Below are 19,073 nucleotides of genomic sequence, written 5' to 3'. Positions count from 1 at the left end.
GCAAGTAAGCACTTTTATCCAATGGAAATGCGAACGCTGTAGGTGTTAGGTTGGCTTCTGGATCGGTGTTTCAGAGTCTTTATCATTCTCTACTTGTGTACGTTATGCCGTTTCGAGTAGTTTACCTGATAATTTTTTTTTTTTAAATGTATTCTCTACTATATGGAGGGATTTCTGAAACACCATTTGAGTTTAGGAGGTGATCTTGAATCTCCTCCTAAGCTCTGTTAAAGCAGGTATGGCACACATTGCCGCTCTGGGGAATGATAAAATGGGGCTCCTACGCAGTTTTCGGTGTTGCTGAATGCCTCAATATCGAAGCGTTACAACAACAGCATTGTGATCTTTGATCGCTTTCTAAACCCGTTTAACCACATGACGTGCCAGACACGTCAGTTGTCGTCAAGGGGTTAATCTTGAGCAGACCTTGTCTCAATCTGGGCTCTATTTGCTTCACTGCACAAATTATTGGTAGCTTCTCACTTGTGTGCAACAAATTTTCAACCGGTAGCGTGGCCGAGCGGTCTAAGGCGCTGGATTTAGGCTCCAGTCTCTCTGGAGGCGTGGGTTCGAATCCCACCGCTGCCATGTTTTCTTAATGTAGACAAATGTGATTAGAAATACTTGCTTGTACCTTAGCTCTTTGTTAATAACTAATTGTCACCTTGCATTCTGTCAGCCTGGGAAATAAGAACAGTAGCAAGTCTCTTATCTTGCAAAGTGTTACGGAAAGATACTTTTAAGCCTATCTGAAGTTATTCTACGTTACCAAGCTCTAACTCCAGTCAGCTTCTGCTGCAGGAAGAGCTTGGTTGGCCCAGTATAATGTATAGCAAAATCAGTGTTATTTCTTCAAAGTCCCCTAACCCATTCAGTCTTGCATTACTCAGGGCCAGCTTTGCCCTTCCTGCTGGTGAAATGGTCCACTTCATGATGAATAGTGAAGTGAGGGAGTTGAAACTACAACTCTTCTTTTAGTGAGTAAACCCCCTTGGAGGGTGGTGCAACCTTCACTGTGAGTTGGTAGCGTGGCCGAGCGGTCTAAGGCGCTGGATTAAGGCTCCAGTCTCTTCGGAGGCGTGGGTTCAAATCCCACCGCTGCCATACTTTTCCCTGTTTGTCATTTGTTCCCGAAATGCACTCAGCAATACAATGTTCTTTCCCACAAACTAACGATATGCTCCTTGTAATAAATATAAGTCAACTATTAATCTCCATGGACAACAGCTGGCTCCCAACACAATGGGATTCCTCTTGAGTAAACCAGTTTCAAGGAATTACACTAGTGGCGAAACCCAAATGTCCAGGAACTCACAATACATCAAAGAGCTATCTCTCTACCAGGTGGGAACAATAAACAGGAGATACAATCTACAATCTCCTACAACAAAAGGACTGCAGGAGATAGTATCTGGGCTGGAGACAAGCATGTGTTTGTCCTACAACAAAAGGAGACAATATCAACATTCCAGAGACCCACCCTGAATTGGCCCTGAGGACCATCAACTTCACTGTGGGGGCAATCTAACTTCATGGACAAGAGCGGTCTCTACAGGCAGCTGGTGCAGGTACAAGATTGTGCCTTCCTAAGGATGAGTGGACACAAACTCAGAAGATGATTGGCTGGGAGTGTTTGGGCATGGTGGCTATAAAGGTGTGAGCAACAAAGACAGAGGGAGAGAACCAGAAAGAAAAAGAGAGAGAACCAGAAAGAAAGAAGGAAGGATAACATCAAGGTGACAGGGACATCCCACCCTTACATGCACACATAGAGTCATTAGCATAGTGTAGTTAGAGTCATAGAGCCTTGTATTTCAGACGCTTCTCTATATACTCATATATATGTATTTGTTATGTTAATAAACCCATTGTTTTAAGCCACTGGTGTAAGTGGAGTTTCATACGACGAGGAATCGGTAGTAGTTAAAGGAAAGCCAGACGGGTGAAGGTTATATATCCCGGGATTTAAAGGGGCTTTTCTACATTGGCGAAGCCAGGCAGGTTAACGTTCCAGTAAAATTTTTGAAGACATTCCTCGGTTGGCCCAGGACTACGTCGTGAGCATTTTGGAGGGCGGAATTCGTATGAGAACGGAGAGATTCGGTATCGTGAGTATATAAGATGGAAGCTGTTAATAATTTTGTGGATAAGTCAACTGTTGAATATGTATGTAATGATAGGTTAAATGCTTTACAGTTGTTAAATGATTTACTGTTACAGTTTGAAAAGGCTAATAATAAGATAGGAAAATTTGTAATAGATAAGAAAAAGAAGTATGCGGCTAATTTAGCTCAACTTGTTTTGCAGTATAAGTGTGCATTAGAAAGGATGGAAGGAAAGGTCATGCCCAATACCAATGTACAAATGATGCCTGTAAATGTCTCTGTTGTTGGGGTAGATGGTTGTCCTACATGCCAATTAAGTAGAGAGGATGTAGAAATGTTGGGGGAACAGTTTGTACAAAGGGGACACATTATAGCAACACTAACTCAGAAACTAGAAGAGGAACGCTCTAGGCACAATACACATTTTCCTGTTTATACTGCAACAGGAGGTGAGGAAGCACAGTGTCACAATCCACCAAATACAACAGGTCACGATACAGTGCAAAGTTCGCTATTTACTAGATCTGAGACAACCACAAGCACGTTGCCACGAGCACATAAGTTCACAACATTTACTTCTTTTGCAGAGGACCCTCATAAGAAATATGCTCGTGAAATTAAAACCCTTATAACACCTTTTAATTCAAGTGGTCACATGGTAGACAATTTAGTTACATTTGAACAGTTTGTTACCCAGTATAGCCTTGATGACCACACTGCCTGCCAACTGCTTAAAATTTGGTTGCCTCCATATTACAGTAATTCATTAGAACTCCAACAGCAGTATGGCTCTTGGGCTAACAAGGAGGAGCGCAGTAATCAGATTATGGCCCTTACAAATGTAGATACTGCGGACACATCCTTCTTAGATAGTATTTTGCCCCAGCCCAATGAAGACCCTTTTGCATTTTGCACCAGATTTCATGAGGTGTATTGCAAGGTTCATAACAAAACAGGTTTGCAAATAGGAGACCCAATAATGTTACGTATACTAGCAGGAAAATATAAGGGTATGGATTCCACTAACCGTAACTTATTAGCTACAGCTCGTAATTTTCATGAATTTCTAAGAATGTTACATGACTGGAGGAAGGATCATACACTTAAAACAAACTTCCAACACATTGCTTTAATAACAAAAAATGAAGGTAACAGTACACACCTAGATAAATTAAGAACAGGCCGCATATGTTTTTCATGTGGGAAAATTGGACATATTAAAAAACACTGTTGGCAACGCAGAAATAATTATCAGGAAAGAAGAGGTCAGGTACATGCAGGGGTATATCACAATACTGCCAGAAACAACGCATGGCATTCCACACGACATAATCCCTATACACAAGCAAGAGAGCATCTTAAACAGATTTCGGAAAAAGAAGGTTATAAGTCTTATCCCACCCAGGTTAGAACAGTAGAGGATGCAAAATCTTCCAGCCACGTAGTCAATGTGATTCCAACTGCACCTTTACTTGACCTTAGGGATGAGGGGTGTACTGTACTCTCACCATAGGGATGTCAGGCCCCTGTTAAAATGGAACCTATCTGCAAATTGCAGAAGGACCATAACAGTCGCCCTTGTGTTTCAGGTGTGGTCGGGGGCCATCACACAAATATACTACTGGACACAGGAGCTGCTGTTAGTCTAACATCGTTACCATTGCTTGTCTCACCATTAGCGCCACAAACTCACTTGATCGGATTAGGGGGAGCCCAAACAAGAGCAGTGTTAGCACCCTCTGTACCTATACAGCTGAATTCCTGGAGTGACGTATTTCCTATGTGGTGCACCTCACAGGGTGATGAAACTATCCTAGGAGTGGATATAATGCGCAAGGCAGGGATGCTTATTGATTTGTGTAACGGTATGTTATGGAAAGTCACACGTAATCGTAAACCAGTAATCTTGGATTATGAACACCTCTCCTCAATCCCAGCTATACACAGCGTGAAAGATGCACCTATACAATTCCCGTTAACAGATAAGGCAGTAGTTAAATCCTTAGTGCGCAAGTTTCCAGAAGTGTGGGCTCAAGGTAAGAATGATTGTGGAGTTCTCAAAGGAAGTGAAAGTTTGGTTCAAGGGCCTGACCCTCCCCCACACAGACAGTATAGGTTTCCAAGTGAAGCTATTGAGCCAGTAAGAGAAATATTGCAGAAAAATGAATGTAAAACAATATTTCATGCTGACACAATTAATGACTCTGTACATGTCTTTGTAGATGGTTCACGGTACTGGAAGAATGATGCATCGACTCAAGGCCAAATCCTTAATGCAAACAATTACTTGTATGCTGAATATCTTGGGACCCTGTCAGTGTTCGATAGTTATAAAGCCTGTATCAGAGGAATATTATGTATATACAGCATGCCAGAGCTGTTTAGGCTAAACTGGATATAGTATAACTACACTGGCAGACAGGGAATGCTGCATAAATTGGGTAAAATCCAAAGAATTCTTTAATCTTCAAGTAAATCGGTTCCAGACAGAGACTAATAACACCAATAGATTGTCCGTTAAGGGGTTAGCTAAGAATTACTTTGTTTGTAATGGACAAGTCAGGGAAATAATGCTGCAAGTAGAAGCCATGATCGACAGTGGAACCACACATCCAACTGTAATTGGGGACATCCTATTTGCATCTGGGGTAGGTGTTAGTGTTATAATCATACATATTCCCACCTACTCAGACACCACATTTCCTACTCCTCCACCTATGACACCCAGTACACATAAACAATGTGTGGCACCACAGGCAGTCAAGACACCCTTTCAACCAAAACTCACAGATAAAAGTCCAATATTTGTTGAGGTTTCTTGGTCTATGGTGACTTGGACCTTCTTTAGACGAAAATGGGATATTTCCAATTATTACCCTAAATGTGAGAAATTCACACAGACTGGTTCACAACTATATGGACAATGGGGTGTGCATAGGACCAAAAGAGGTGTTGTTGACACAGTTCTTGGAAGTATGGGCACAGGAATGGGATTTCTTAATGGGGTAGACATACAGACAATATATAGTAAGATCCAGGCTTTAGGATTTGACACAATAAAGGATCTAAATGCCCAATCACAGATAAATGATCTACTTCTCAAAATAAGTGAAAGGCATACTCAAACTATAGTAAATATAGATTCACATCTTGTAGAGGTGGTAAAGGAGTTAATTAACAGAGACATCAACACTACCTCAGATCTCTCACTGGGTTTGGCATGCACCCAGGCACAGAGTGAGTTGTCAACTAATTTTAAGATCTTGATGCAGACAATGTCAAACGGTCATGTACCTCTAATGTTTTCAAATGTTGAGTCTGGTTTAACAAAATTTGCTCTAGATAATATGAAGATATGGGTAAATGATTGGCATGGATGTAATGAAACCTTGTGCATAGCATCATCGCTCATTCCTGTATCAGGGGTTAAAACTGAGATTCAGAAACTAGTGTCTTTAGGAATCCCAGTATCCGACACACAAGCAATGTTTGGAAAACTAACATATGATTCCCTGGTATTTCAAAATGGGGAATGGGTACAAATGGATCTTTCTCTTTGTGGTCTACATCCCGTGACAAAAACATATGTCTGTACACCGGGACAGTATAGGGAGGTATACACTTCATGCTGGCATAATAATTCACTGTGTCAAGTAGGGGTTGAGACAGTCCCTACTTCTCAAATTGTGTCATACATGGGATACGGCAGGGTGTGTTACACGTTATTACGAAAGATCAATCAAGTTGAATGGGTTTCTTCTGATGGGTGCTGGGGTAATTACAACTTGTCTAGAGGACTCTATTGTGGGAATAATTTGACTATTTTAAACATTTCTGGCATTTTATTTAGGATTCCATTCATCAGTCGACATTCTGTTGAATACCTCCCTTCTATAAACATTTCGGTGATACCTCCTAATCTCAGGGATGCTACTATTCTATTTAAATGGAGTAAAGTATTAGAATCAGACATAGGCCTACTTAAAAAAATGAAAGAATCTGATGATCAAACTAAGGTGGTAATTCAACATCTCCAAGGGGAAATTGAACAACTTATTCCTCACATTGATTCTATTGCCACAAATAATCATTGGGATCATATTTTTGGACAATCATTTTCTAAAAGGAATTTTATGTATTATATGTTTCATCCTGTTGTTATTATTTTCATTTGTACTATTATATGTTTTATTGTGCAAATAATTCTTTGTAAATCACTGAAGCGCTTGACATCCAAGGCTAGACATACTATAAAAGAATTTAGATATTTACATTTAAGTTAGACTCTCTAAAAGATAACTACACTATGGTGCCACGGAAATCCAAACATACAAAACCACTAATCTGAAGAGGACCTGCATTATGGATTTTATTCTTGACCATTTTGAATGTTTTTTTCCAGCCACAGCAAACTGGGTTTACGTGTGTCATTCAGACACAAAGGGGGGAGATGTAATAAATATAAGTCAACTATTAATCTCCATGGACAACAGCTGGCTCCCAACACAATGGGATTCCTCTTGAGTAAACCAGTTTCAAGGAATTACACTAGTGGCGAAACCCAAATGTCCAGGAACTCACAATACATCAAAGAGCTATCTCTCTACCAGGTGGGAACAATAAACAGGAGATACAATCTACAATCTCCTACAACAAAAGGACTGCAGGAGATAGTATCTGGGCTGGAGACAAGCATGTGTTTGTCCTACAACAAAAGGAGACAATATCAACATTCCAGAGACCCACCCTGAATTGGCCCTGAGGACCATCAACTTCACTGTGGGGGCAATCTAACTTCATGGACAAGAGCGGTCTCTACAGGCAGCTGGTGCAGGTACAAGATTGTGCCTTCCTAAGGATGAGTGGACACAAACTCAGAAGATGATTGGCTGGGAGTGTTTGGGCATGGTGGCTATAAAGGTGTGAGCAACAAAGACAGAGGGAGAGAACCAGAAAGAAAGAAGGAAGGATAACATCAAGGTGACAGGGACATCCCACCCTTACATGCACACATAGAGTCATTAGCATAGTGTAGTTAGAGTCATAGAGCCTTGTATTTCAGACGCTTCTCTATATACTCATATATATGTATTTGTTATGTTAATAAACCCATTGTTTTAAGCCACTGGTGTAAGTGGAGTTTCATACGACGAGGAATCGGTAGTAGTTAAAGGAAAGCCAGACGGGTGAAGGTTATATATCCCGGGATTTAAAGGGGCTTTTCTACACTCCTGAAGTCCACAACTGGAAAATAGCGTATTTGCTCGATTATAAGACGACCCCCCAAAATCTGAATATTAACTTACGAAAAAAAGAAAAAGCTTGAATATAAGACGACCCCAAAGGAAAAAAGTTTTACCAGTAAATGTTAATTCATGTAAACTATTTTTTTTAATAAAAGCTATGATTGAGAAAAATATTTTTTTTGTTTTTATTTCTTGTATTTTCCAACCTGTCCCCCAGTTACGCACATCTGCCCCCAGGCTTGCCACTCCAATATGGCACTGTGGCCCATGATATGCCTTTTAACCCTCTATATGCCACTGTGCCCCATGGTGTGCCTTTTGACCCCCTATGTGCCACTCTGCCTCCAGAAATGCCTTATACCCCTATATCCCATTCTGGCATTTAGGGGGTTAAAATGCATATTATGGGGCAGAGTGGCATATAGGGAGGTATAAGGCATTTCAGGAGGCAGAGTGGCATTAAGGGAGTTAAAAGGCATTGTATAGAGCACTGCCTCCAGAAATGCCTTATACCCCTATATGCCACTCTGGCATTTAGGGGGTTAAAAGGCATATTATGGGGCAGAGTGCCATATAGGGAGGTATAAGGCATTTCAGGAGGCAGAGTGCTCTATTAAATGCCCCCTTAACGCCACTCCAGAAATGCCCTATGCCCCCATTTAACACACACACACCCTATACCCCCATTTAACTAACACACACACACACACTCTCTCTCTCTCTCCCCTCTCACCCCTCTCTTACCGGTGCTTCCAGCCGGGGCAGCGGGTTGACGTAGCCTTCCGCTGCAGCCGGAAGGAGGTGGAGTTGGCACCGGTAAGTGTGTGTATGTTGGGGGGGGGGGGTGTGAGACAGGAGGATCCAGGTCCCCTGCAGCGGTGCGGGGGATCTGGATCTTAGTCTCCTAATCAGACCTCTATTTGAGGTCTGATTAGAAGACGACCCCGATTAGAAGACGAGGGGTATTTTTCAGAGCATTTGCTCTGAAAAAAACCTCGTCTTATAATCGAGCAAATACGGTACATTTTTTGTACCTTTTATGGCAATGGCTGTTTTAACATTTCTGCGGTGTTTGTGTTTAGCTGTGATTTTCTTCTCTTTTATTTAGTGTACCTACACAAATTATATAGTAGTTTTTTTCAGGACAAGAAGGGTTTTCTTTACATACCATTATTTTGATCATACTTTACTATATAAGAAAAATATAAAATATGGTGAAAATTTTTAAAAAAGGACTTAAAAAAAAAACCAAACTCTAATATATAGAGGGATTTCTGCAACACTGTTTGAGTTTAGGAGGTGATCTTTAATCTCCTCCTAAGCCCTATTGAAGCAGGTGGCCACCACCATATTTACTAAGGCACACATTGCCTCTCCGGGGAATGATAGATTGTAAACTCGTTTGAGCAGGGCCCTCCTCACCTGTTGTCTCTGTTAGTCAGTTTGTTATATTACATGCTACTTGTTATGTCCTGTCTACACATCGTACAGCGCTACGGAATTTGATGGCGCTATATAAAACAATAAATAATAATAATAAGATGGGGCTCCTATGCAGTTTTCGGTGTTGCTGAATGCCTCAATATCGAAGCGTTACAACAACAGCATTGTGATCTTTGATCGCTTTCTAAACCCGTTTAACCACATGACGTGCCAGACATGACAGTTGTCGTCAAGGGGTTAATCTTGAGCAGACCTTGTCTCAATCTGGGCTCTATTTGCTTCACTGCACAAATTATTGGTAGCTTCTCACTTGTGTGCGGTACATTTTCAACCGGTAGCGTGGCCAAGCGGTCTAAGACGCTGGATTTAGGCTCCAGTCTCTCTGGAGGCGTGGGTTCGAGTCCCACCGCTGCCATGTTTTCTTAATGTAGACAAATGTGATTAGAAATACTTGCTTGTACCTTAGCTCTTTGTTAATAACTAATTGTCACCTTGCATTCTGTCAGCCTGGGAAATAAGAGCAGTAGCAAGTCTCTTATCTTGCAAAGTGTTACGGAAAGATACTTTTAAGCCTATTTGAAGTTATTCTACGTTACCAAGCTCTAACTCCAGTCGGCTTCTGCTGCAGGAAGAGCTTGGTTGGCCCAGTATAATGTATAGCAGAATCAGTGTTATTTCTTCAGTCCCCTCACCCATTCAGTCTTGCATTACTCAGGGCCAGCTTTGCCCTTCCTGCTGGTGAAATGGTCCACTTCATGATGAATAGTGAAGTGAGGGAGTTGAAACTACAACTCTTCTTTTAGTGAGTAAACCCCCTTGGAGGGTGGTGCAACCTTCACTGTGAGTTGGTAGCATGGCCGAGCGGTCTAAGGCGCTGGATTAAGGCTCCAGTCTCTTCGGAGGCGTGGGTTCAAATCCCACCGCTGCCATAATTTTCCCTGTTTGTCATTTGTTCCCGAAATGCACTCAGCAATACAATGTTCTTTCCCACAAACTAACGATATGCTCCTGAAGTCCACAACTGGAAAATAGCGTATTTGCTCGATTATAAGACGACCCCCCAAAATCTGAATATTAACTTAGGAAAAAAAGAAAAAGCCTGAATATAAGATGACCCCAAAGGAAAAAAGTTTTACCAGTAAATGTTAATTCATGTAAACTATTTTTTTTAATAAAAGCTATGATTGAGAAAAATATTTTTTTTGTTTTTATTTCTTGTATTTTCCAACCTGTCCCCCAGTTACGCACATCTGCCCCCAGGCTTGCCACTCCAATATGGCACTGTGGCCCATGATATGCCTTTTAACCCTCTATATGCCACTGTGCCCCATGGTGTGCCTTTTGACCCCCTATGTGCCACTCTGCCTCCAGAAATGCCTTATACCCCTATATCCCATTCTGGCATTTAGGGGGTTAAAATGCATATTATGGGGCAGAGTGGCATATAGGGAGGTATAAGGCATTTCAGGAGGCAGAGTGGCATTAAGGGAGTTAAAAGGCATTGTATAGAGCACTGCCTCCAGAAATGCCTTATACCCCTATATGCCACTCTGGCATTTAGGGGGTTAAAAGGCATATTATGGGGCAGAGTGCCATATAGGGAGGTATAAGGCATTTCAGGAGGCAGAGTGCTCTATTAAATGCCCCCTTAACGCCACTCCAGAAATGCCCTATGCCCCCATTTAACACACACACACCCTATACCCCCATTTAACTAACACACACACACACACTCTCTCTCTCTCTCCCCTCTCTCCCCTCTCTTACCGGTGCTTCCAGCCGGGGCAGCGGGTTGACGTAGCCTTCTGCTGCAGCCGGAAGGAGGTGGAGTTGGCACCGGTAAGTGTGTGTATGTTGGGGGGGGGGGTGTGTGTGAGACAGGAGGATCCAGGTCCCCTGCAGCGGTGCGGGGGATCTGGATCTTAGTCTCCTAATCAGACCTCTATTTGAGGTCTGATTAGAAGACGACCCCGATTAGAAGACGAGGGGTATTTTTCAGAGCATTTGCTCTGAAAAAAACCTCGTCTTATAATCGAGCAAATACGGTACATTTTTTGTACCTTTTATGGCAATGGCTGTTTTAACATTTCTGCGGTGTTTGTGTTTAGCTGTGATTTTCTTCTCTTTTATTTAGTGTACCTACACAAATTATATAGTAGTTTTTTTCAGGACAAGAAGGGTTTTCTTTACATACCATTATTTTGATCATACTTTACTATATAAGAAAAATATAAAATATGGTGAAAATTTTTAAAAAAGGACTTAAAAAAAAAAACCAAACTCTAATATATAGAGGGATTTCTGCAACACTGTTTGAGTTTAGGAGGTGATCTTTAATCTCCTCCTAAGCCCTATTGAAGCAGGTGGCCACCACCATATTTACTAAGGCACACATTGCCTCTCCGGGGAATGATAGATTGTAAGCTCGTTTGAGCAGGGCCCTCCTCACCTGTTGTCTCTGTTAGTCAGTTTGTTATATTACATGCTACACATCGTACAGCGCTACGGAATTTGATGGCGCTATATAAAACAATAAATAATAATAATAAGATGGGGCTCCTACGCAGTTTTCGGTGTTGCTGAATGCCTCAATATCGAAGCGTTACAACAACAGCATTGTGATCTTTGATCGCTTTCTAAACCCGTTTAACCACATGACGTGCCAGACATGACAGTTGTCGTCAAGGGGTTAATCTTGAGCAGACCTTGTCTCAATCTGGGCTCTATTTGCTTCACTGCACAAATTATTGGTAGCTTCTCACTTGTGTGCGGTACATTTTCAACCGGTAGCGTGGCCAAGCGGTCTAAGGCGCTGGATTTGGGCTCCAGTCTCTCTGGAGGTGTGGGTTTGAGTCCCACCGCTGCCATGTTTTCTTAATGTAGACAAATGTGATTAGAAATACTTGCTTGTACCTTAGCTCTTTGTTAATAACTAATTGTCACCTTGCATTCTGTCAGCCTGGGAAATAAGAACAGTAGCAAGTCTCTTATCTTGCAAAGTGTTACGGAAAGATACTTTTAAGCCTATTTGAAGTTATTCTACGTTACCAAGCTCTAACTCCAGTCAGCTTCTGCTGCAGGAAGAGCTTGGTTGGCCCAGTATAATGTATAGCAAAATCAGTGTTATTTCTTCAAAGTCCCCTAACCCATTCAGTCTTGCATTACTCAGGGCCAGCTTTGCCCTTCCTGCTGGTGAAATGGTCCACTTTATGATGAATAGTGAAGTGAGGGAGTTGAAACTACAACTCTTCCTTTAGTGAGTAAACCCCCTTGGAGGGTGGCGCAACCTTCACTGTGAGTTGGTAGCGTGGCCGAGCGGTCTAAGGCGCTGGGTTAAGGCTCCAGTCACTTCGGAGGCGTGGGTTCAAATCCCACCGCTGCCATACTTTTCCCTGTTTGTCATTTGTTCCCGAAATGCACTCAGCAACACAATGTTCTTTCCCACAAACTAACGATATGCTTCTGAAGTCCACAACTGGAAAATACATTTTTTTGTACCTTTTTTGGCAATGGCTGTTTTAACATTTCTGCGGTGTTTGTGTTTAGCTGTGATTTTCTTCTCTTTTATTTAGTGTACCTACACAAATTATATAGTAGTTTTTTTCAGGACAAGAAGGGTTTTCTTTACATACCATTATTTTGATCATACTTTACTATATAAGAAAAATATAAAATATGGTGAAAATTTTTAAAAAAGGACTTTAAAAAAAACCCCAAACTCTAATATATAGAGGGATTTCTGCAACACTGTTTGAGTTTAGGAGGTGATCTTTAATCTCCTCCTAAGCCCTATTGAAGCAGGTGGCCACCACCATATTTACTAAGGCACGCATTGCCTCTCCGGGGAATGATAGATTGTAAGCTCGTTTGAGCAGGGCCCTCCTCACCTGTTGTCTCTGTTAGTCAGTTTGTTATACTACATGCTACTTGTTATGTCCTGTCTACCCATTGTACAGCGCTACGGAATTTGATGGCGCTATATAAAACAATAAATAATAATAATAAGATGGGGCTCCTACGCAGTTTTCGGTGTTGCTGAATGCCATTGTGATCTTTGATCGCTTTCTAAACCCGTTTAACCACATGACGTGCTAGACACGTCAGTTGTCGTCAAGGGGTTAATCTTGAGCAGACCTTGTCTCAATCTGGGCTCTATTTGCTTCACTGCACAAATTATTGGTAGCTTCTCACTTGTGTGCAGCAAATTTTCAACTGGTAGCATGGCTGAGCGGTCTAAGGCGCTGGATTTAGGCTCCAGTCTCTCTGGAGGTGTGGGTTCGAATCCCACCGCTGCCATGTTTTCTTAATGTAGACAAATGTGATTAGAAATACTTGCTTGTACCTTAGCTCTTTGTTAATAACTAATTGTCACCTTGCATTCTGTCAGCCTGGGAAATAAGAGCAGTAGCAAGTCTCTTATCTTGCAAAGTGTTACGGAAAGATACTTTTAAGTCTATTTGAAGTTATTCTACGTTACCAAGCTCTAACTCCAGTCGGCTTCTGCTGCAGGAAGAGCTTGGTTGGCCCAGTATAATGTATAGCAGAATCAGTGTTATTTCTTCAGTCCCCTCACCCATTCAGTCTTGCATTACTCAGGGCCAGCTTTGCCCTTCCTGCTGGTGAAATGGTCCACTTCATGATGAATAGTGAAGTGAGGGAGTTGAAACTACAACTCTTCTTTTAGTGAGTAAACCCCCTTGGAGGGTGGTGCAACCTTCACTGTGAGTTGGTAGCGTGGCCGAGCGGTCTGAGGCGCTGGATTAAGGCTCCAGTCACTTCGGAGGCGTGGGTTCAAATCCCACCGCTGCCATACTTTTCCCTGTTTGTCATTTGTTCCCGAAATGCACTCAGCAATACAATGTTCTTTCCCACAAACTAACGATATGCTCCTGAAGTCCACAACTGGAAAATAGCGTATTTGCTCGATTATAAGACGACCCCCCAATATCTGAATATTAACTTAGGAAAAAAAGAAAAAGCCTGAATATAAGACGACCCCAAAGGAAAAAAGTTTTACCAGTAAATGTTAATTCATGTAAACTATTTTTTTTAATAAAAGCTATGATTGAGAAAAATATTTTTTTTGTTTTTATTTCTTGTATTTTCCAACCTGTCCCCCAGTTACGCACATCTGCCCCCAGGCTTGCCACTCCAATATGGCACTGTGGCCCATGATATGCCTTTTAACCCTCTATATGCCACTGTGCCCCATGGTGTGCCTTTTGACCCCCTATGTGCCACTCTGCCTCCAGAAATGCCTTATACCCCTATATCCCATTCTGGCATTTAGGGGGTTAAAATGCATATTATGGGGCAGAGTGGCATATAGGGAGGTATAAGGCATTTCAGGAGGCAGAGTGGCATTAAGGGAGTTAAAAGGCATTGTATAGAGCACTGCCTCCAGAAATGCCTTATACCCCTATATGCCACTCTGGCATTTAGGGGGTTAAAAGGCATATTATGGGGCAGAGTGCCATATAGGGAGGTATAAGGCATTTCAGGAGGCAGAGTGCTCTATTAAATGCCCCCTTAACGCCACTCCAGAAATGCCCTATGCCCCCATTTAACACACACACACCCTATACCCCCATTTAACTAACACACACACACACACTCTCTCTCTCTCTCCCCTCTCACCCCTCTCTTACCGGTGCTTCCAGCCGGGGCAGCGGGTTGACGTAGCCTTCCGCTGCAGCCGGAAGGAGGTGGAGTTGGCACCGGTAAGTGTGTGTATGTTGGGGGGGGGTGTGTGAGACAGGAGGATCCAGGTCCCCTGCAGCGGTGCGGGGGATCTGGATCTTAGTCTCCTAATCAGACCTCTATTTGAGGTCTGATTAGAAGACGACCCCGATTAGAAGACGAGGGGTATTTTTCAGAGCATTTGCTCTGAAAAAAACCTCGTCTTATAATCGAGCAAATACGGTACATTTTTTGTACCTTTTATGGCAATGGCTGTTTTAACATTTCTGCGGTGTTTGTGTTTAGCTGTGATTTTCTTCTCTTTTATTTAGTGTACCTACACAAATTATATAGTAGTTTTTTTCAGGACAAGAAGGGTTTTCTTTACATACCATTATTTTGATCATACTTTACTATATAAGAAAAATATAAAATATGGTGAAAATTTTTAAAAAAGGACTTTAAAAAAAACCCCAAACTCTAATATATAGAGGGATTTCTGCAACACTGTTTGAGTTTAGGAGGTGATCTTTAATCTCCTCCTAAGCCCTATTGAAGCAGGTGGCCACCACCATATTTACTAAGGCACGCATTGCCTCTCCGGGGAATGATAGATTGTAAGCTCGTTTGAGCAGGGCCCTCCTCACCTGTTGTCTCTGTTAGTCAGTTTGTTATACTACATGCTACTTGTTATGTCCTGTCTACCCATTGTACAGCGCTACGGAATTTGATGGCGCTATAAAAAACAATAAATAATAATAATAAGATGGGGCTCCTACGCAGTTTTCGGTGTTGCTGAATGCCATTGTGATCTTTGATCGCTTTCTAAACCCGTTTAACCACATGACGTGCTAGACACGTCAGTTGTCGTCAAGGGGTTAATCTTGAGCAGACCTTGTCTCAATCTGGGCTCTATTTGCTTCACTGCACAAATTATTGGTAGCTTCTCACTTGTGTGCAGCAAATTTTCAACTGGTAGCATGGCCGAGCGGTCTAAGGCGCTGGATTTAGGCTCCAGTCTCTCTGGAGGCGTGGGTTCGAATCCCACCGCTGCCATGTTTTCTTAATGTAGACAAATGTGATTAGAAATACTTGCTTGTACCTTAGCTCTTTGTTAATAACTAATTGTCACCTTGCATTCTGTCAGCCTGGGAAATAAGAGCAGTAGCAAGTCTCTTATCTTGCAAAGTGTTACGGAAAGATACTTTTAAGCCTATTTGAAGTTATTCTACGTTACCAAGCTCTAACTCCAGTCGGCTTCTGCTGCAGGAAGAGCTTGGTTGGCCCAGTATAATGTATAGCAAAATCAGTGTTATTTCTTCAGTCCCCTCACCCATTCAGTCTTGCATTACTCAGGGCCAGCTTTGCCCTTCCTGCTGGTGAAATGGTCCACTTCATGATGAATAGTGAAGTGAGGGAGTTGAAACTACAACTCTTCCTTTAGTGAGTAAACCCCCTTGGAGGGTGGTGCAATTCACTGTGAGTTGGTAGCGTGGCCGAGCGGTCTAAGGCGCTGGATTAAGGCTCCAGTCTCTGCGGAGGCGTGGGTTCAAATCCCACCGCTGCCATACTTTTCCCTGTTTGTCATTTGTTCCCGAAATGCACTCAGCAATACAATGTTCTTTCCCACAAACTAACGATATGCTCCTGAAGTCCACAACTGGAAAATAGCGTATTTGCTCGATTATAAGACGACCCCCCAAAATCTGAATATTAACTTAGGAAAAAAAGAAAAAGCCTGAATATAAGACGACCCCAAAGGAAAAAAGTTTTACCAGTAAATGTTAATTCATGTAAACTATTTTTTTTAATAAAAGCTATGATTGAGAAAAATATTTTTTTTGTTTTTATGTCTTGTATTTTCCAACCTGTCCCCCAGTTACGCACATCTGCCCCCAGGCTTGCCACTCCAATATGGCACTGTGGCCCATGATATGCCTTTTAACCCTCTATATGCCACTGTGCCCCATGGTGTGCCTTTTGACCCCCTATGTGCCACTCTGCCTCCAGAAATGCCTTATACCCCTATATCCCATTCTGGCATTTAGGGGGTTAAAATGCATATTATGGGGCAGAGTGGCATATAGGGAGGTATAAGGCATTTCAGGAGGCAGAGTGGCATTAAGGGAGTTAAAAGGCATTGTATAGAGCACTGCCTCCAGAAATGCCTTATACCCCTATATGCCACTCTGGCATTTAGGGGGTTAAAAGGCATATTATGGGGCAGAGTGCCATATAGGGAGGTATAAGGCATTTCAGGAGGCAGAGTGCTCTATTAAATGCCCCCTTAACGCCACTCCAGAAATGCCCTATGCCCCCATTTAACACACACACACACCCTATACCCCCATTTAACTAACACACACACACACACTCTCTCTCTCTCTCCCCTCTCTCCCCTCTCTTACCGGTGCTTCCAGCCGGGGCAGCGGGTTGACGTAGCCTTCCGCTGCAGCCGGAAGGAGGTGGAGTTGGCACCGGTAAGTGTGTGTATGTTGGGGGGGGGGGTGTGTGTGAGACAGGAGGATCCAGGTCCCCTGCAGCGGTGCGGGGGATCTGGATCTTAGTCTCCTAATCAGACCTCTATTTGAGGTCTGATTAGAAGACGACCCCGATTAGAAGACGAGGGGTATTTTTCAGAGCATTTGCTCTGAAAAAAACCTCGTCTTATAATCGAGCAAATACGGTACATTTTTTGTACCTTTTATGGCAATGGCTGTTTTAACATTTCTGCGGTGTTTGTGTTTAGCTGTGATTTTCTTCTCTTTTATTTAGTGTACCTACACAAATTATATAGTAGTTTTTTTCAGGACAAGAAGGGTTTTCTTTACATACCATTATTTTGATCATACTTTACTATATAAGAAAAATATAAAATATGGTGAAAATTTTTAAAAAAGGACTTAAAAAAAAAAATCAAACTCTAATATATAGAGGGATTTCTGCAACACTGTTTGAGTTTAGGAGGTGATCTTTAATCTCCTCCTAAGCCCTATTGAAGCAGGTGGCCACCACCATATTTACTAAGGCACACATTGCCTCTCCGGGGAATGATAGATTGTAAGCTCGTTTGAGCAGGGCCCTCCTCACCTGTTGTCTCTGTTAGTCAGTTTGTTATATTACATGCTACTTGTTATGTCCTGTCTACACATCGTACAGCGCTACGGAATTTGATGGCGCTATATAAAACAATAAATAATAATAATAAGATGGGGCTCCTACGCAGTTTTCGGTGTTGCTGAATGCCTCAATATCGAAGCGTTACAACAACAGCATTGTGATCTTTGATCGCTTTCTAAACCCGTTTAACCACATGACGTGCCAGACACGACAGTTGTCGTCAAGGGGTTAATCTTGAGCAGACCTTGTCTCAATCTGGGCTCTATTTGCTTCACTGCACAAATTATTGGTAGCTTCTCACTTGTGTGCGGTAAGTTTTCAACCGGTAGCGTGGCCGAGCGGTCTAAGGCGCTGGATTTAGGCTCCAGTCTCTCTGGAGGCGTGGGTTCGAATCCCACCGCTGCCATGTTTTCTTAATGTAGACAAATGTGATTAGAAATACTTGCTTGTACCTTAGCTCTTTGTTAATAACTAATTGTCACCTTGCATTCTGTCAGCCTGGGAAATAAGAACAGTAGCAAGTCTCTTATCTTGCAAAGTGTTACGGAAAGATACTTTTAAGCCTATTTGAAGTTATTCTACGTTACCAAGCTCTAACTCCAGTCAGCTTCTGCTGCAGGAAGAGCTTGGTTGGCCCAGTATAATGTATAGCAAAATCAGTGTTATTTCTTCAAAGTCCCCTCACCCATTCAGTCTTGCATTACTCAGGGCCAGCTTTGCCCTTCCTGCTGGTGAAATGGTCCACTTTATGATGAATAGTGAAGTGAGGGAGTTGAAACTACAACTCTTCCTTTAGTGAGTAAACCCCCTTGGAGGGTGGCACAACCTTCACTGTGAGTTGGTAGCGTGGCCGAGCGGTCTAAGGCGCTGGATTAAGGCTCCAGTCTCTTCGGAGGCGTGGGTTCAAATCCCACCGCTGCCATACCTTTCCCTGTTTGTCGTTTGTTCCCGAAATGCACTCAGCAATACAATGTTCTTTCCCACAAACTAACGATATGCTCCTGAAGTCCACAACTGGAAAATACATTTTTTTGTACCTTTTTTGGCAATGGCTGTTTTAACATTTCTGCGGTGTTTGTGTTTAGCTGTGATTTTCTTCTCTTTTATTTAGTGTACCTACACAAATTATATAGTAGTTTTTTTCAGGACAAGAAGGGTTTTCTTTACATACCATTATTTTGATCATACTTTACTATATAAGAAAAATATAAAATATGGTGAAAATTTTTAAAAAAGGACTTTAAAAAAAACCCCAAACTCTAATATATAGAGGGATTTCTGCAACACTGTTTGAGTTTAGGAGGTGATCTTTAATCTCCTCCTAAGCCCTATTGAAGCAGGTGGCCACCACCATATTTACTAAGGCACGCATTGCCTCTCCGGGGAATGATAGATTGTAAGCTCGTTTGAGCAGGGCCCTCCTCACCTGTTGTCTCTGTTAGTCAGTTTGTTATACTACATGCTACTTGTTATGTCCTGT

At 42.2% G+C, this 19,073-nt stretch overlaps 12 non-coding genes across 12 annotated transcripts; all 12 read left to right on the top strand.

Annotated features, from left to right (window-relative positions):
- The first annotated feature begins 506 nt into the window (after positions 1–506).
- Positions 507–588, top strand: TRNAL-UAG (transfer RNA leucine (anticodon UAG)). The gene has a single exon. It is a non-coding gene; the product is annotated as a tRNA-Leu (tRNA).
- A 434-nt stretch (positions 589–1,022) lies between these two features.
- TRNAL-AAG (transfer RNA leucine (anticodon AAG)) lies at positions 1,023–1,104 on the top strand. Its single transcript has one exon. It is a non-coding gene; the product is annotated as a tRNA-Leu (tRNA).
- Positions 1,105–9,127: 8,023 nt separating this feature from the next.
- TRNAL-UAG (transfer RNA leucine (anticodon UAG)) lies at positions 9,128–9,209 on the top strand. Its single transcript has one exon. It is a non-coding gene; the product is annotated as a tRNA-Leu (tRNA).
- A 432-nt stretch (positions 9,210–9,641) lies between these two features.
- TRNAL-AAG (transfer RNA leucine (anticodon AAG)) lies at positions 9,642–9,723 on the top strand. The gene has a single exon. It is a non-coding gene; the product is annotated as a tRNA-Leu (tRNA).
- A 1,856-nt stretch (positions 9,724–11,579) lies between these two features.
- On the top strand, positions 11,580–11,661 carry TRNAP-UGG (transfer RNA proline (anticodon UGG)). The gene has a single exon. It is a non-coding gene; the product is annotated as a tRNA-Pro (tRNA).
- Positions 11,662–12,095: 434 nt separating this feature from the next.
- TRNAL-AAG (transfer RNA leucine (anticodon AAG)) lies at positions 12,096–12,177 on the top strand. Its single transcript has one exon. It is a non-coding gene; the product is annotated as a tRNA-Leu (tRNA).
- An 831-nt stretch (positions 12,178–13,008) lies between these two features.
- Positions 13,009–13,090, top strand: TRNAL-UAG (transfer RNA leucine (anticodon UAG)). The gene has a single exon. It is a non-coding gene; the product is annotated as a tRNA-Leu (tRNA).
- Positions 13,091–13,522: 432 nt separating this feature from the next.
- TRNAL-AAG (transfer RNA leucine (anticodon AAG)) lies at positions 13,523–13,604 on the top strand. The gene has a single exon. It is a non-coding gene; the product is annotated as a tRNA-Leu (tRNA).
- Positions 13,605–15,447: 1,843 nt separating this feature from the next.
- On the top strand, positions 15,448–15,529 carry TRNAL-UAG (transfer RNA leucine (anticodon UAG)). The gene has a single exon. It is a non-coding gene; the product is annotated as a tRNA-Leu (tRNA).
- Positions 15,530–15,959: 430 nt separating this feature from the next.
- On the top strand, positions 15,960–16,041 carry TRNAL-AAG (transfer RNA leucine (anticodon AAG)). The gene has a single exon. It is a non-coding gene; the product is annotated as a tRNA-Leu (tRNA).
- Positions 16,042–17,917: 1,876 nt separating this feature from the next.
- Positions 17,918–17,999, top strand: TRNAL-UAG (transfer RNA leucine (anticodon UAG)). The gene has a single exon. It is a non-coding gene; the product is annotated as a tRNA-Leu (tRNA).
- A 434-nt stretch (positions 18,000–18,433) lies between these two features.
- On the top strand, positions 18,434–18,515 carry TRNAL-AAG (transfer RNA leucine (anticodon AAG)). Its single transcript has one exon. It is a non-coding gene; the product is annotated as a tRNA-Leu (tRNA).
- Positions 18,516–19,073: the final 558 nt, after the last annotated feature.

This window comes from Spea bombifrons, chromosome 4 (assembly GCF_027358695.1).
Source record: "Spea bombifrons isolate aSpeBom1 chromosome 4, aSpeBom1.2.pri, whole genome shotgun sequence".
Classification (NCBI taxonomy): domain Eukaryota; kingdom Metazoa; phylum Chordata; class Amphibia; order Anura; family Pelobatidae; genus Spea; species Spea bombifrons.
This window is presented reverse-complemented; position numbering and strand designations above follow the sequence as displayed.